This window comes from Lycium barbarum, chromosome 6 (genome assembly GCF_019175385.1).
Source record: "Lycium barbarum isolate Lr01 chromosome 6, ASM1917538v2, whole genome shotgun sequence".
Lineage (NCBI taxonomy): Eukaryota > Viridiplantae > Streptophyta > Magnoliopsida > Solanales > Solanaceae > Lycium > Lycium barbarum.
Window position 1 is genome coordinate 114,974,095 of NC_083342.1, and position 17,078 is coordinate 114,991,172.

At 42.1% G+C, this 17,078-nt stretch overlaps 1 pseudogene; it reads left to right on the plus strand.

The window, feature by feature from the left end:
- The first annotated feature begins 13,910 nt into the window (after positions 1–13,910).
- LOC132644437 (cytochrome P450 710A11-like) lies at positions 13,911–15,427 on the plus strand (annotated as a pseudogene).
- Positions 15,428–17,078: the final 1,651 nt, after the last annotated feature.

Here is a 17,078-nt window from a genome sequence, read left to right on the forward strand (position 1 = left end):
AACAGCTAGGGCTGCTCGACCAGATCGTACCGGTCACCCGGGTACTCAGCGGGTTCAATATAGCGAGCGAAACCACAAAAGGGGAGATCTCATTGCCTGTGAACGTCGATGGCACCATTCAGCAAACGGTGTTCTATGTGATCGAAGCGGACATGAAGTATAACGCATTACTGGGCAGACCCTGGATACATAGCATGAGGGTCGTGCCCTCAACGCTGCATCAGCTGCTGAAATTCCCCACCCCGGAAAGGATAAAAATCATCCGAGGTGAACAACCTGCTGCAAGGGAGATGTTCGCAGTCGAGGAAGTGGCGCCTCGGACCAAAGAATCGGTACAGAAGGGAGAAGATCTGATCAGAGGAGAGGACACCAAATAGCAATCAAAGCGCGCCGGGTCAGATTCGGGGTATGAAGAGGATGATATCGAGGTGCCCCGATCGTTTGTCATGCCGGATGACTCGGATGCGACCAAGTCGACTGTAGAGGAGCTGGAGCAAATCATCCTGTTCGAGTACCTACCAGACAGAAAGGTATACCTGGGCACGGGGCTTACCCCGGAGCTCAGGAACAAGCTAATTGAATTTCTTCGAGCTAACGCAGATTGCTTCGCGTGGTCCCATATAGATATGACAGGTATATCACCGGAAGTAGCAACTCACAAGCTTAGCTTGGACGGGAAGTTTCCCCCGGTAAAGCAGAAGAGTAGGCCCATGGCGGAAGCTAAACACGCCTTCGTAAAGGACGAGGTAACAAAGCTTTTAAAAATAGGTTCTATCCGGGAAGTACAGTATCCGGACTGGCTAGCTAACGTGGTAGTGGTGCCCAAAAAAGGTAACAAATTTCGAATGTGTGTTGATTACAAAGATTTAAATAAAGCATGCCCGAAGGATTCATTTTCGTTGCCTCACATCGATAGAATGATCGATGCGACGACCGGGCATGAGATGTTAAGTTTCCTCGATGCCTACTCTGGGTATAACCAAATTCGGATAAACCCGGAGGATCAAGAGAAAACATCCTTCATTACCCGATATGGGACTTACTGTTATAATGTCATGCCTTTCGGACTAAAAAATGTCGGTGCAACTTACCAACGCCTAGTTAATAGGATGTTCGAAGAACAAGTAGGGAAAACAATAGAAGTTTATATTGACGACATGGTTGTTAAGTCCCTGGAAACAAAGGACCATTTAAAGAATTTGCAAGAAACCTTCGATGTGCTCCGTAAGTATAACATGTAGCTCAACCCGGAAAAATGTGCCTTCGGAGTAAGGTCCGGTAAATTTTTGGGTTTCATGGTGTCAAACCGGGGGATTGAAATCAACCCGGACAAGATCAAAGCCATTGAGGATATCGAGGTGGTGAATAATATAAAAGGGGTACAGAGGCTCACCGGAAGGATAGCGGCGCTGAGTCGCTTCATATCAAGGTCCTCGGACAAGAGTCATCGTTTCTTCTCCTTGCCAAGGAAGAAGAACGACTTCGTTTGGACACCGGAGTGCCAAAGAGCTTTACAAGAATTGAAGAAGTATTTGTCTAACTCCCCGCTGTTGCACACACCGAAAGCGGATGAGCCGCTTTTTCTCTACCTTGCTGTCTTCGAGGTAGCGGTAAGTGCAGTTCTGGTCCGAGAAGAATCAGGTATGCAATTCCCTGTCTATTATGTAAGTAGAACTTTGGGGGATGCGGAGACCCGGTATCCCCACTTAGAAAAATTGGCATTGGCACTAGTGAGTGCCTCTAGGAAGCTCAAACCCTACTTTCAGTGCCATCCGATATGTGTAATAACCACTTACCCCCTAAAAAATGTCATGCATAAACCAGAATTATCGGGTAGACTAACCAAATGGGCAGTCGAAATTAGCGGGTACAATATCGAGTACAAACCCCGAACGGCCATCAAGTCCCAGATCCTGGCCGATTTTGTGGCAGCTTTTGCCCCGGCTATGGTCCCCAATGTCGAGAAAGAGCTCCTGCTGACCTCGAGGAAGGACTCGGGTATTTGGTCGTTACATACTGACGGAGCCTCGAACCTCAAAGGTTCCGGGCTGGGAATTGTCCTTCGGACCCCAGCCGGGGATGCCGTTCGACAGTCTATTAGAACCATTAAATTGACTAACAATGAAGCCGAGTATGAGGCTATGATTGCAGGTTTGGAGTTGGCCCGAGGTATAGGGGCCGAAGTGATCGAGGCAAAGTGCGATTCGCTCTTGGTCGTAAACTAGGTGAACGACGTCTTCGAGGCCAAGGACGAACGGATGCAGAGGTATCTTGAAAAGATCCAAGTGATATTACACCGATTTAAAGAATGGACCATGCAGCATATACCGAGGGAGAAGAACAGTGAAGCCGATGCATTGGCGAATTTGGGATCCTCGGTCGAGGGGGATGAAATCAACCCCGGGTCCACGGTGCACTCGTTGAACACGACGATAGAAAACGGACATGCCGAAATAAACACGATGGGTCTAACTTGGGATTGGCGCAACAAGTACATCGACTACTTGAATGATGGGAAGCTCCCGAATGACCCGAAGGAATCACAGTCATTAAGGACCAAAGCTGCGCGTTTCTGCTTGGTAGACGGCCAATTGTATCGAAGATCTTTTCTTGGCCCCCTAGCTAAGTGCTTGGGCCTTGGGGAAACGGAATATGTGATGAGAGAGGTGTACGAAGGAACTTGTGGCAACCACTCCGATGCTGAAGCTCTGGTCCGAAAATCATCAGGGCCGGTTATTACTGGAACCGGATGGACGAAGACGCGAAAAATTTTGTCCAAAAATGTAACGGGTGTCAGAAACATGCTCTGATGATTCACCAGCCCGGAGAGTTGGTACATTCGGTGGTTTCACCTTGGCCTTTCATGAAATGGGGAATGGACATCGTGGGTCCATTACCGTGGGCACCAGGTAAGGCCCGTTTCATTTTGTTTATGACTGATTATTTCTCTAAATGGGTGGAAGCGCAGGCCTTCGAGAAAATCAGGGAGAAGGAAGTCATCGACTTCATATGGGACCATATCATCTGCCGCTTCGGCATCCCCGCCGAGATAACTTGTGATAATGGTCCTCAGTTCGTGGGTGGCAAAGTCAAAAGTTTCCTCGAAGGATTGAAAATCAAGAAAATTGTGTCGACCCAGTATCACCCGTGTGCAAACGGACAGGCAGAATCCACGAACAAAACAATAATCCAAAATCTGAGAAAGAGACTTGAAGCATCAAAACACCATTGGAGGGAAATATTGCCAGAGATGTTGTAGGCTTACAGAACCACATCCAAATCAAGCACGGGGGAAACCCCTTTCTCGTTGGTTTACGGGGCTGAAGCCCTTATCCCCGTAGAAGTTGGTGAACTGACTCTCCGGTTCAGGTATACCACCGAGGAATCAAACGAGATGGCCATGGCCGTGCAGCTCGACCTCACGGATGAACTTCGCGAAAACGCGTTAGTCCGTATTGCAGCCCAGAAACAGAGAATGGAAAGATAATACAATCGAAGGGACAATTTTCGACACTTCCAAGTTGGGGACTTGGTGCTTCGAAAGGTTACCTTGCACACCAAGAATCCCAACGACGGAAAGTTGGGTCCGAACTGGGAAGGCCAGTATAAGATAACCGGGATAACGGGTAAAGGGTCGTACCAGCTGGAGTCCATGGACGGGCAGCGGTTGCGCAATAACTGGAATGTGGCTCATTTGAAAAGATACTACTGCTAAGGTATGGACTCCCCATGTTCTCCTGTTAACCTTTCTCTTTTGCAGAAAATCGAGGACATCATAAAGTTAGAACTTAGGCCTGAAAACACGTGTTGCACTCTTTTCCTTAGTACGGTTTTGTCCCAAAATGGGTTTTCCGAAAAGGTTTTTGAGGAGGCAACAAGTACAACGTGTTACTCGACAAAGATAAGGGACCAATACCCGACAACCCGAGGTCACACCCTCCGAGTGGGGACTTAATAGCACTCACCCGACCTTGCAGCTCAGATAAGTGCTAGGGGCGTACTATGCCCACATCGAAGGTTACCCCGGTCAAAAGAACACGAAGAAACTCAATACTTGCTACGGAAAAATCAAAACAAGGCCCGGCCATCGGCCACAGCCTTCGATGTAAGGACCAAATGATCATAATGAATCGTGTCCCATTTAGTATCTGCTACGGCAAAACCAAGGCCCGGCTATCGGCCATAGCCTTCGATGTAAGGACCAAATGATCATAATGAATCGTGTCCCATTTAATGTTTGCTACGGCAAAGGCAGAAGGAACGAAAATTCTCATGTCTACAAAACGTTTTCAATACAAAACTATCGAAAGTTTGGATAGCAATATCTTGGGTGTCTTTCTGTTAAATGGACTTTACCCCGGTGATAACCGCCGTATTACGGCACTACCTCATTCACACACCCTGTACAGGCACTATGGTCGAAATTCAACAAAGGCGACAAGGTCATAGCGAACCGAGCCAAAATCGTTGAAAATTTGACTAAGGAAACGAGGTCACAATGATCCGAGCCGAAATTTTCTAACTTCCCCAGAAGGGGACTGCTACATCAAAATTTAGCCAAGGCCGAGAGTTGGGCGCCCGATGAAATACCGACCCTAAAATATGCCAAAAATACCGGCCCACGGGCCAGCTTGCCCTCAAAACGGACCAACAATTCTGGCAAAAATAATAGCGAACATTTAAATAAGGAAACAAGAAAGAAGCATTTCTCATTCATGAAAATTTGTACAAAGAGCATTCATGTTTTACACCATTCATGAAGAAGCATCCATGTTTTACACCAAAACCAAAGGCAATAAAGTAAAAGCCCAAGTACAGGCCCTATGCTATCCGGCGTGACTGGAGGCAGAGTGTTCGGACTCGGTCCAGTCGGAGTCGTCTGATTCAGACCCGAGAGCGCGATTGGCTTCCTCCTCGATCTCTTTGGCTTCGAGTATCAAGGCCGGAAGATCCGCGAAGCCGTGCTCAGCTTGCTCGAGGGTGATCCTCCGAGACTTCCACTTCTCATACTCGACAACAATGATAGTATGAGCCTCGGTGGCCTCCACACTCTTCAAAGCTTCCTCCAAATCGGCCTCGGCCTTGGCCAACTTTGTAGCCAATACACCCCGTTTCTCTTCAAGGACATCTTGCATTCGAGTGGCCCCTTCAAGCTCGGCCTTAAGGGAATCATTGGCATTAACCACCTCTGCAAGCTCGATTTTTAGGTCATCATACATCTGGGCCCCTTTCTCCGCTTTTTCCTCGAACGTCCTCATGCGCTCTTTGTATAGGGCAGCCTCAAATTCGAGCAGCCGGTTCCTCTCGGCCGAACTCGTAGCATCGGCCTTCACCGAATCCAGCTCCTCCCGAAGTTGAGAAACGGTGGTCTCGAGATCATCTAGCCTCGAGGAAAATTGAGCGTTATCCCGGCGAAGACCGATCCTGTCAGCTTCGAGACTCCGATTGTACTTGGCCATAGCGGCCAGCTCACTCTTTAACTGACGATTTTCATCCTTGGCTGCGTCAAGCTCAGGCCGGAAGTTGGAAAGAGCGACCGCCCGGTTCAACTCCTCCTCCTTCTCCCGCAGAAGGTGTAGGTATTTCTCCATTTCCCGACCCTGGGCATCCAGTTGGCCCTTAAGATCATCTACCTCTTGTTGGGCACGGACGAAGGCCTCATTGATGAGCACCACACTCTGTAAAGGGAGGAAGTCAAAAACTTAAAACAAGGCAAGGGTAAGGTTTTTAGTAAAATTGTGCGACGACGGCTAAAAAACTCACCCGGTTGCCCGCGTGCATGCCTTCGTTAATGAGGCACTGCCATGAGACCCCGGTCATCTTTCGCCTGTCCGAATCCGAGACAAGAGGCCTCAGGTAGCTCGCCACGCCCACCGGGCGGGAAAGGAAGCTGCAGTCCTCGGGGACGGTAACCGTAACCGATCTTGTCTTTCTCGGCTCCACGCTGGGGGCAGGGAAGATACTCACCAAGCTGTCCCTAGCACCAGATTCGGAGGTCCGGCTGACCGCCCTCGTGGCCCGAAGAATCGGGAGGTGCCCGAATCCTGCAACTTCCCCGGTTGCAGGAGGAGTGCCCGAGAACATGTCCTCGAATTCATCCACCCTTGGAGCTGGAGTAGATAAACTTGGAGCAGCCTCGGTATCCTTAACGAAGGTCGGGGGCTCCGTAACTGCAGCAATATCTATGGGGACTTCGGTTTCCTGGGCCGGCTCGATTCTTTGTTCGGCTTCAGCAGCGGCCGCCTCCCCGGGCCTTCTTGTCCTATGCAGGGGAGTATCTTCTGAAGAAGTTTCACCTGAAATGTCGACGAAGTCAATCGAACTTAGAGGAGCAGGGGAAAGAATTTCTTCCGCACCTGGGTATGGAGCCAGAACCGAAAGCCCTTCCCTAGCAGAAGGCAGGGGTGAAATGAAACAGCCTCCTCCGGGATTGGAGCCATGGAAGGGGTTGTACCGACTCTCCGAATAACTATATCGGGCTCCGTTTCGTCTCTTAAGGACCGAGTGACGCTCCTCGCCCTCTTTTTTGGCTTCTGCCCTTTTTCGGATGGTCTCTTCCTCTTAGCAGCATCGGCAAGAATACGGGACAAACCCGCTGTATCAAACTCGGACGCCGACGCTGTAGGAGCAGCCGCCGATTCCGGTCTAGGGACCACCGAGACCTTAGGCAGACCTGAAAATCGAAGATGTTAGCAAAAGTTGAAGGATGTAACGACCACGTATAGTAGAAGATGCAGTGAACACGGATGGAAGCAAACTATTACCGTGGTTCTGGGCGACCCATCGGTCGCGTGACAGGTGTCCCCGTGTCCGGTTATCGTGGGGATGCTGACTAAGGAGCGCAGTAACCCATTCGCTCAGATTGCGAACGACCGAAGGAACGTATCCGTTGGCTAATAAAAATAAGAAAAACGGTGAGAAAGTGAGGTCAAAATTTGACGAAGCCTACTAAAGAGATTACTTGAGGTTTCGGACTTACGCTTGTCGCTCCACTTCTTCGGGAAGGGCATGTAATCAGCCGGAATGATGTCCTCGGTCTTCACCCGGACATATCGCTCCAGCCAGCCCCTGTCTCTATCTTCGTCCATTTTTGAGAAAAATGGATCCCGGCTGCGCTTGGCGAGTTTTATTACGCCACGTCGGAAAAGCCTCGGGGAGTATAAACGTATCAGGTGGGCCAGCGTGAGATCCTTCCCGGCGTTATTGGCCAGCAACCGAAGGCATGCTATGACCCTCCAAACGATCGGACCAATCTGTGCCAAGGTCACGCCGTAGGTCCGGCACATGTCTAGGATGACCGGATCGACCGGAGGGTCGAGCTTGAGAGTGAAAGGATAGGTGTACACGTACAAGAGACCTTCCCGGTGGTCGGTGATTGATTCGTTTGGTCCGGGTGCAAAAACCCGTACCGAACGGGTGTCCCACCCGCAATCAGCCCGGACTATGTCTAGCTTCTCCTAAGTAATAGATGAGGGATATCGCCTCACATCATATCCCCTATCTGATACCGAAGAAGGCTTTTCGACCTCAAGATCTTTGTTGAAGTTGGGTTTGGCCGGTATAATGTCTGAGGCTGTAGGCTCGAAAGTGCTCTTTGTTTTAGCCGCAGATGTAGGCTCGGTTCCTAGAGATGAAACCGATGGAACATCATGGGAAGTGGTTTCAGACATTTTGGAAAAAAGAAGTTCAGTGGAGTCAGAAAGGAAGTTAAAAAAGAGAGAGAGAACAGATGATTCAAGAAATGACGGAGTAAGAAGCAGCGACACTCGAGCAAAAGCAACTAGCAAAGATGGTGGCAAAGTTGTTTCTTTTTACGCAATGGAAGCAATGGATCAACAATAAACTTGCTATGGATGATGATTGTATGTGGTGAAGATGAAGAAGTGCAGTAAAGAGTGAAAATGAAGAGGGAATGGATCGTGAAAATGATAAAATAAAGAGGTGCAAAGGCCTTATATAGGTGAAGGCTGTGACGGTTACGATTCCCCGATCAACCGGGGGGCGCCACGTGCCCCATAATTAATATGGAATGACTTGAAACGACGTGCGTGCGGCGGTTGTCAGAACCGGCCATTGGGGATAAGACGCGTGGCCGATGAAGGTGAAACGTGACGCAACCGTTCCCGTCAAAAGGAAGAGATAACTACGGTCAAATGGAATCATCGGTTTCTTGATTCATCCACTTCCCGTTACTTCGATAAAACTCCGGTCCGGGAAGTGTGGGGACTATCTGTATACGGTAAAAACCGGATAAGCGTAAACCGGTAAGATAAGGAACCGGGGGAGAAAGGCATAAGAACGTACACGGAGACTTTCGTTCTGGACCGGAGGGACGTCTAGATCGAAACCAAGGTAGGGTCCCATTTGGTTCGGTTTCTCCATCACCGAGTTGGTCGAAGCCGTTAGTCCGGCTATACGTGGCCATTGGTCCAGTAGAGCCGTTGCGCATGAGCCACGCGTCAGTAGCGTCCTACCATGGTCAACTACCAACCATGCTTGTGTCAGACCGTACGGCCAACCTAACCCCACCTAATCAGTTCAGAGTTGTCCTTCTTCCTTTTATTTTAATGATTTATATTGTATGAAGCCCATGGAGGCAACATTATAAATAGGGCACGTCCCCCTCCTTTAGAGGGGTTGGGTCCTTCATTTTTAAGAACACCTGTAATAGCAAAATATATATACAATTTCTCTCAAATATCAGATTCGGTCCATAACAGTTGTTTTCATTTCCATTGTATTTCTTCGATCAAGTATTGTATGTCGTTTAGCAAACTCTCACGCCCACAGCCAATCGCCAATCATTAATTGCTTTGCTACGAAACGTTCATACACTTCATTTCCCTATAACATATATTGAGATCCGAACACATATCCTATACCCACTCACAAATTCAATTGATTATCCAAATTCGGGGTAAACAAGTTTAGGTCTTAATCTTTGACTTTTTTATTTCTTAAAGTTGAAAACATAAGTTTCCCTCTCTTCTCTTCAAAAAAACAACGGAAAAGGGTCAAATATACCCCTGTACTATCAGAAAAGGGTTAAATATACCCCTCGCTATACTTTGGGTTCAAGTATACCCTTCCCGTTATACTTTGGGTTCAAATATACCCTTATTTTATACTTCGAGTCCAAATATACCCTTTCTCCGTTAAAATTATCCAAGGTGGACATAAGATATGACGTGATACTGACAACTTCACCTCACCGCCTCAACCCATTTATCCTTCTCTTACCCTTCTTCCACCACTACCATCTCCTCCCCTCCACAACCTTTGCAACCATTAGCAATGAAATGATTTTATTATACTTCCAGAGGGAGTTTAGGTCTTAATCTAATGAACTTCCTCTGGGATTTTGATAACCACCAATGAATTGCTACACGTGGGGAGGAGGATAAAACTTTTGATTAGCTTGATATTAACAATTATTTTCTCAATAATAACCAACGTGCAGTGTCTCAATCTCTGAATTTAACTTTTTTGGTTTAATCTACTAACATATTCAATGATTTAAAAATTAACAAAACTTCTACCTTTTACTTGTCCTTTTTTCAAAATAAATTTTTTGTCTTAAGAATTTTATTGATGGTAGGAGATAATTCGCTGCATCATTACAAGTGAATTTTCTCTTTGCACCAAGCTGTCAAATGGATTTTCTCAGTAAAACTTTTGACTAGTATGGAAATAAATAAAATAGCCCCATGAATTTGCTATATAAACTTTTGCAGATTTAAGTCAAAAATAAAAAGGGAAAAAAGAAGCAAATAGAAAGAAGCAGAGAACAAGGCAATCTTTTGTTCACAAGATTAGGCTTTAATGTTTAGTTAACATATAACAGGGCAACGCTCATCACGTTTTAACAGTTCTCCTAATTAGGACCTTAAAAAGTGGTGGTGCGATGGTGCTAATGGTTGTAAAGGGTGCGGAGGGAAGGAGATGGTAGTAGTGGAAGAAGAAGGGAAAAGAGGGGTAAATGGGTTGAGGTGGCATGCCATGTGGCGTCCACCTCATCGAGTTATCAGTGTCATGTCATATCTCATGCTCACTTTAGACAATTTTTAAGAAAGAAGGGTATATTTGGACTCGAAGTATAAAAAAAGGGTATATTTGAACCCAAAATATAGCGGAAAGGGTATATTTGGACCCAAAGTATAACGAGGGATATATTTAACCCTTTTCTGATATTACAGGGGCATATTTGACCCTTTTCCGAAAAAACAAACCCTCACTTCTCAATTATCATCAAATAAACAAACCCTCTTCATTGCCTCCAAAGCCAAAACCCCAGTCTGCTCCATTGATATTTTCCTAGAACATCTTCTTCTCCGAGCCACGATCGCTGCTTCCTCCATTGACCCATTGTAAGAATCTCTTGATCTTTCTTTCTTGATTTCTTTTGAGTTTTTTTTTCTTACAAAAATGTTTTTTTGTGTTAAAGTTGTAATCTTGCTTGTGGGTTTTGTTCAGTTATGTATAAAAGTTGTAATCTTGCTTGTGGGTGTGTACAGTTTTGTATAAAAGTTGTAATCTTGCTTGTGAATTTTGTACATTTATGTATAAAAGTTGTCATTTTGCTTGTGGGTTTTGTACATTTATGTATAAAAGCTGTAATCTTGATTGTGGGTTTTGTACATTTATGTATAAAAGTTGTAATTTTTCTTGTGGGTGTGTACAATTTTATAGAAAAGTTGTAATCTTGCTTGTGATTTTTGTAGAGTTATGTATAAAAGTTGTAATTTTGCTTGTGGGTGTGTACATTTTTGTAAAAACGATGGGTCTTATTTTCGTTAGTAGAACTGAGATTATATGTTGATAAGAAGGGCTTATTTTTCGTTAGTAGAACTGACATTATATATTGCTTTAAACAAATGTTTCATCAGAAAGACGAATAACCCGAATCAAAGCCTAAAAAGACGAATAATCCGACCTGAAGCCCAAATTGACTGAATGACGCATGGCACCTGGAAACTTCAAATCCTGGATCCGCCTCTGCTCCCTCGTTCATTTTTACTTGTCATGTATTGACTTGACACACTTTTAAGGAATCATTATTAGAATGACAGTTTTACTACATCACCCTTAATTATTACTTAGTCATTTTGTACTAGTAGTCGCAATTTTACTCTTTAGTTTCTTGTCTTTTGAACTTGTGCTAATATATATTGTTTCTTGTACTACGATTATCTTATTTATCTGTGGTAGCTACTGCTTCTTTTTTTCCAGACTGCTTTATCATGGCTTTCGCTTTTGTTATTTTCATTTCCATACTGTTTTGAATTGCTTATCATCTGCCTTTTTTTGTCCTGCTTTCTTTTGAGCGAATGGTCTTTCGGAAATAGCCTCCCTACCTTGGAAGGTAGGGGTAAGGTCTGCGTGCACTTTACCTTCCTCAGATACTACAGATTTCACTGGGTTTTTTGTTGTTGTTGTATCTAATAATTGAAATCAATAAAACATACTTTAAAAGTTGTACATCTACTAAAAGTTCAAATTTTTTCAGCCCAATAATTAATAGTAAGGGTAAAATAGTTATGAAATGGTAATTGTCTCTTGGTTTTTCAAACTGAATAAGTAAAAATAGATAACTATTTTTAGTATATAGGACAAGTAAAAATGGACGGAGGCAGTATTTTGGAGCGCTACGAAATGCATCAGTTTTGAGTTTTGACTGTAAAAGTTAATATAAATCATAATGTTGGAAAACTTGTTTCATTCATAACTTATTTACTACAAGAATAGCTTGATTTGCCCTTGTAATGTGAGCCCCTATTTATTACTCAACCTTTTAAAACGCAGTTCTTACACAATTAGGTAAAAAGTTGTTTGTAATATAAGCTCAGCTTATCTAAAACTTAGCCTATTGTAAGTAAGTTATATTGGTTTTGTGGAGCTCATTTATCTGTAGACTTTAGAACAATCATTGAAGTTGGTCAAAATATGAGCCTGTTTGGATGAGCTTAAAAAAAATAGCTAAAAAAAATTTGGAGTAATTCAATTTTTATTTTTTTTTGCTTATAAGTGTATAAGCTGCTTTAGATAAGCTAAATCAAACGGGCCCAATTATTTTTTTGAAATTATTTTAAGCACAAAATGACTTTAAGTTGGTTAACCAAACATTCAAAAAAGCTGAAAACAACTTATAAACTGTTTTCGGCAACTTATAAGTCAATCCAAACGAGCTCTATATATATTTATAAAAAGATATGTTGCTTGTGATTATTGGAAAAGTTTGAGTAAGTGCATACACCTAGGCGGGTAGGAGAAAATTCTTCTATGCCTTTATACAATAAAGATGCTTTATACAAGAAGATGGTTAGAAAACAAAACAATTGACCAAGTTATGGATGCGTCAGGATTGAGGGCTTGCTGATATGATCAGAAAGTCATCATTATATGTCAAGGTAATCTTTACTCAATTATTTGTTGTGTTTCCTTTCTCTTTAATTTGTTTGTTTTTTTTTTTTTTTTTTAACAAATGACGAGTTAATAAGTCAATTAATGGCCACTAAAATTGTACAAATTACTTTTATTATACAAATATTATTCTTTATTCTTTTTAATTTGTTGATGTAATACATTGATTAATTGGCCATCTTATTGAATTTAGTCCCACTAACCATTTGATGTCTCAATTATATAACCCAGCTGTTCAAAGAAAGAGAAAAGAACTATTCGGAAAAGGAAAAAAAAAAAACTCGTAACAAAACTGGAAAAAGAGAGAAAAGTTTTTAATATATATATGGATGAAAATTTGTAGCTAAAGTTATGGGATTTCCAAACAACATTTGAAGCAAATATATGGTATATTATTATCCTAACCATGATTAGGACTTTGATTTGGTTAAGTAAATCTCAATCATTAATTTTTAACTATGACACATGTCTCCCATCTAAGTAAGAACTTGGCGAAAATGGAGAGATGAGAAATGAAGAGTAGCCCCATCCACCGTAAAGCAAGTGAAGCGACGCTTTTGGGCCCCAAATTTGGGGCGCCCCATTTTTTTTTTTTTTAACAATAATAGGTTTATACATTTTTTCTTTTAGAAAATATTGAGAACTTTTTAGTGGAAAGGTAAAAAAACATTCATATAAAAACGTATCAAGAGAGATTGAATGAGTAAGGTATATTATTAATGAGTTAATTGTAAAAAAACACAAATAAACTTATCACCCTTTCGCGAGTTTCATACCTCAACTATCCAATGTTACATTTACCTACTAAACTATCACTCTTTTTGTATTAAAACACACCTCGGTGCTGAGTTGGCCTTCATGTGCCTAGGTGTGTTTTAATACAAAGAGAGTGATAGTTTAGGTTGGTAAAGGGAATAATGGATAGTTGAGATATGAAACTAGCAAAAAAGTGATAATTTAGGGTGTTTTTGACCAATAACTCATTATCAATTGAAAAACATATTACTATTATATAGAAGAAATCGATTGTAGAACAATTATTCATATTTTGTATCTCAAAAAACTTAAAAATAGACTTCAAGTAAAAAATATACTCCCTCTATTTCAATTTGTTTGAATCGATTTCCTTTTTAGTCTGTGCCAAGATGAATGATTTCTTTCCTAATTTGGAAACAAATTCACTTTATGAATGATTTACAGCCACACAAAATTTTAAGGCTTATTTTCAACCACAAGTTTCAAAAGTCTTCCCTCTTTCTTAAATGTCGTGCCCAGTAAAATGAGTTCATATAAATTAAAACAGAGGGAGTAATATGAAAACCTCATTTCTTAAAAAAAAAAAAAAAGGTCTCTCATAGCAATTTGGCTTTAGTCAACAATAATGTTGAGTCTCCCTGCTTATGAAGGAACTCTTATAAGTATGTATCTTAGGACAACACGGTATATCGTGGAAGTTGTATAAGGCAATATTTTCCTCGCGGGGCAACCCAATGACGGTCGTATCTATTTGGGGCCTCCTGTCCCTATGTACACCATATTTTTTGGCTTTCTTAGCCTTTATTATAGTTCATGAGCAAATATCTTACCTTAGGAAGAAGCGTTTTCTTCCTGGTCCAACTCTAGTGGTCCCTTTCCTTGGCAATGTCATTCCCTTGGTCACAAATCCCACCAAATTCTGGCAAGTCCAATCTTCATTTGCCAAATCTACCAAACATGGCCTCTCAGCTAACTATGTTATTTGTCGATTCATTCTCTATATCCGCTCTGCTGACTTGTCTCACAAGATTTTCACCCATGCACGTCCCCGTGCATTCCAGCTTATTGGTCACCCTTTTGGCAACAAGCTCTTCGGTGAGAATAACTTGATTTACATGTCAGGTGAGAAACACAAAAACATTCGCCGCCTAACCACCACTAATTTCACCCCAAAAGCTCTTGCAACTTACACTGCTATTCAACAAAAGATTATCATTAAACACATACAGTCCTGGTTGGATGAAGCATCTAAATCACCTACCAAATCAACCCCACTTCGCTTCCTCATCCGCAACATGAACTTGGAAACTTCCCAGACCATATTCGCGGGGCCCTATTTGAATAAAGAAACAAGACAACGATTCAACGTGGATTACAATTACTTCAACGTGGGATTGATGACAATTCCTATTGATTTCCCTGGTTTCGCATTCCGAAAAGCTAGGTTTGCACGCAACAGACTAATCGATACACTTACTGTATGCACGGAACAGAGCAAAAATAAGATGTTTTCAGAGCAACCAAGAACCTACGTGCATGATTGATTTTTGGATGCAAGAAAATTTAAAAGAGCTCAATGGTTTACCAAATCCACATGTGTATACCAACAAGGAACTCGGTGGTTACCTATTTGATTTTCCCTTTGCAGCACAAGATGCTTCTACTTCTTCTCTATTATGGGCAGTTGCACTTTTGGAATCTTACCCAAGTATACTAGAGAAAGTCCGGACCGAAGTAGCAAAATTTTGGTCAACGGAATCTGACAAACCATTGACCGGCGACATGCTTAGGGAAATGAAGTACGTTGAGGCGGTGGCGCGTGAGGTGCTTCGTTATAGACCACCTGCACCTATGGTTCCGCACTTCACAAGTGAAGAGTTCCGGTTAACAGATGATTACGTCATCCCCAAGGGAACCGTTGTGTTCCCATCGGTTACTGATTCGTGTTTACAGGGATTTCCTGAACCTGAAAATTTTGATCCTAACCGGTTTATGGAGGAGAGACAGGAGGACCGGTTTTACAAGAGGAATTTTCTTGTATTTGGAGCTGGTCCTCATGCTTGTTTAGGTCAGAGGTATGCGATTAACCTTTTGATGCTCTTCATTGCTATATTTACTGCATTGATTGACTTCAAGAGGCACAAAACGGAAGGTTGTTGATGATACTTCTTACATCCCCGCCTCTGCTCCCAAGGACGATTGCAGAGTTTTTCTCTCAAAGCGACGTACAAGATTTCCCTCTCTGTCTTGACCATATTGCTTGCACTTACGCACTTTTTAATCTTTTACGGGTTGTTTGGGTTGTAATGTTTACCTGTGTTCAAACTGTATAGCACTGTATATGTGTTCATATTGTATTGTATTGTTAATTCAAATGAAATGTTACTTATATGTGGGAGTTGCACTTGCTCATCAAGTGAATGTTTAACTACTTTGACACAAAGAACATTATCTTATACAGTACATATTATAATTAGATTGATCTATCTATATTGGGACCTACAAGCAGGTGACACTAGCATCTCAAACTTTTTTTCCCATCGATACTTGTGAGCATGTATGCTGTCGTCAATTCTTACACCATCATTACTAAAAAGTCTCTATTTTTTCATCGAAAAATGTTTGGCTCTTTTTAATATCGGTGAAAAAAATCTAAATAATAGTATTTTCACACAGAAAAATTAAGAAGTTTTTCACGTTTCAATGAGAACCCCACCATGTGTTATCCTAATGAGCTGGTTCAGTGGAAATAAGGTGGGAAAATCATGTTTTATAGCACAAATTACTCACTGAATGTTGGTGAGAAAAACCTCTGTTTCTAGTAGTGCACGTTTTTTTTTGTTTGTTTCTCATGCAGTGTTTCGGTATCCATTAGGTCTCGACCGTAAGGCTCATTTAAGGGAGAAGCTCGAAGCTCTCCCTAACAGGATTTTTACCATATCCAGAGCTCAAATTCGAGACCTTTGACTAAGGGTGTAGGAATCCTATCCATGCATCCCACCACAATTCTTGTTGGTTATACCGCATTATTCTATTAAGACGGCTTTTTCTAATATTAAACCCAAGCCCAACCCACCCACCCCCCCCCCCCCCCCCCACCAAAAAAAAAAGAAAACAAAAGCTCACATGATGAATATGAGCCTGTTTGGATGGGCTTATGCCTATAAGCTGTTTGTAGCTTATAAGCTAAAAAAAATAAGTTGGGGTAGTCTAACTTATTTTTTTTGGCTTATAAGCTGTTTTCAGCTTATAAGCTGCTTTAGATAAGCTAAGTCAAATGGGCCCAATTATTTTTTTGAGCTTATTTTAAGCACAAAATGACTTTAAGCTGGCCAGCCAAACACTCAAAAAAACTAAAAACAGCTTATAAGCAACTTATAAGCAACTTATAAGTCAATCCAAACGGGCTCTATATATGCTCCTTCTGCCTTATTTTCCAGGGTTAATTAGTCATTATCATGAGAGTGTTTTTTTGTCTAATATAACGAGAGGTTGATGCAATCTTTTTAAGGGTATATTTGGTATTAAGAAAATATTTTTCTAAAAAATATGCTTTTAATTTTAATCAATAGAAATAAATAGTCATGACCTACATGAAATATCTAAAAATTTCTCCAGTTAGAATGAGAAAGGAATCATGGGTTTAGGTTAAAACAAATGGGCCACATCATTATGGGAGGGTTTGGATTTAAGAAATGGGTCAGATTACTACTTAATTTTAAAGGAAAAGGACACTGTGTGTCCAACCGGCCCAAACTTGAAACTAGTTTGATGTGCTCATGTATTGTGTGGTTGAGAATCTGAACCGGTGGCTATTCCTTTTTCTGACACACACAAAAGATGCGTATATAAGTTGTATATTTTCTGTATATATACACACAATTTTGTATATATAGTATATA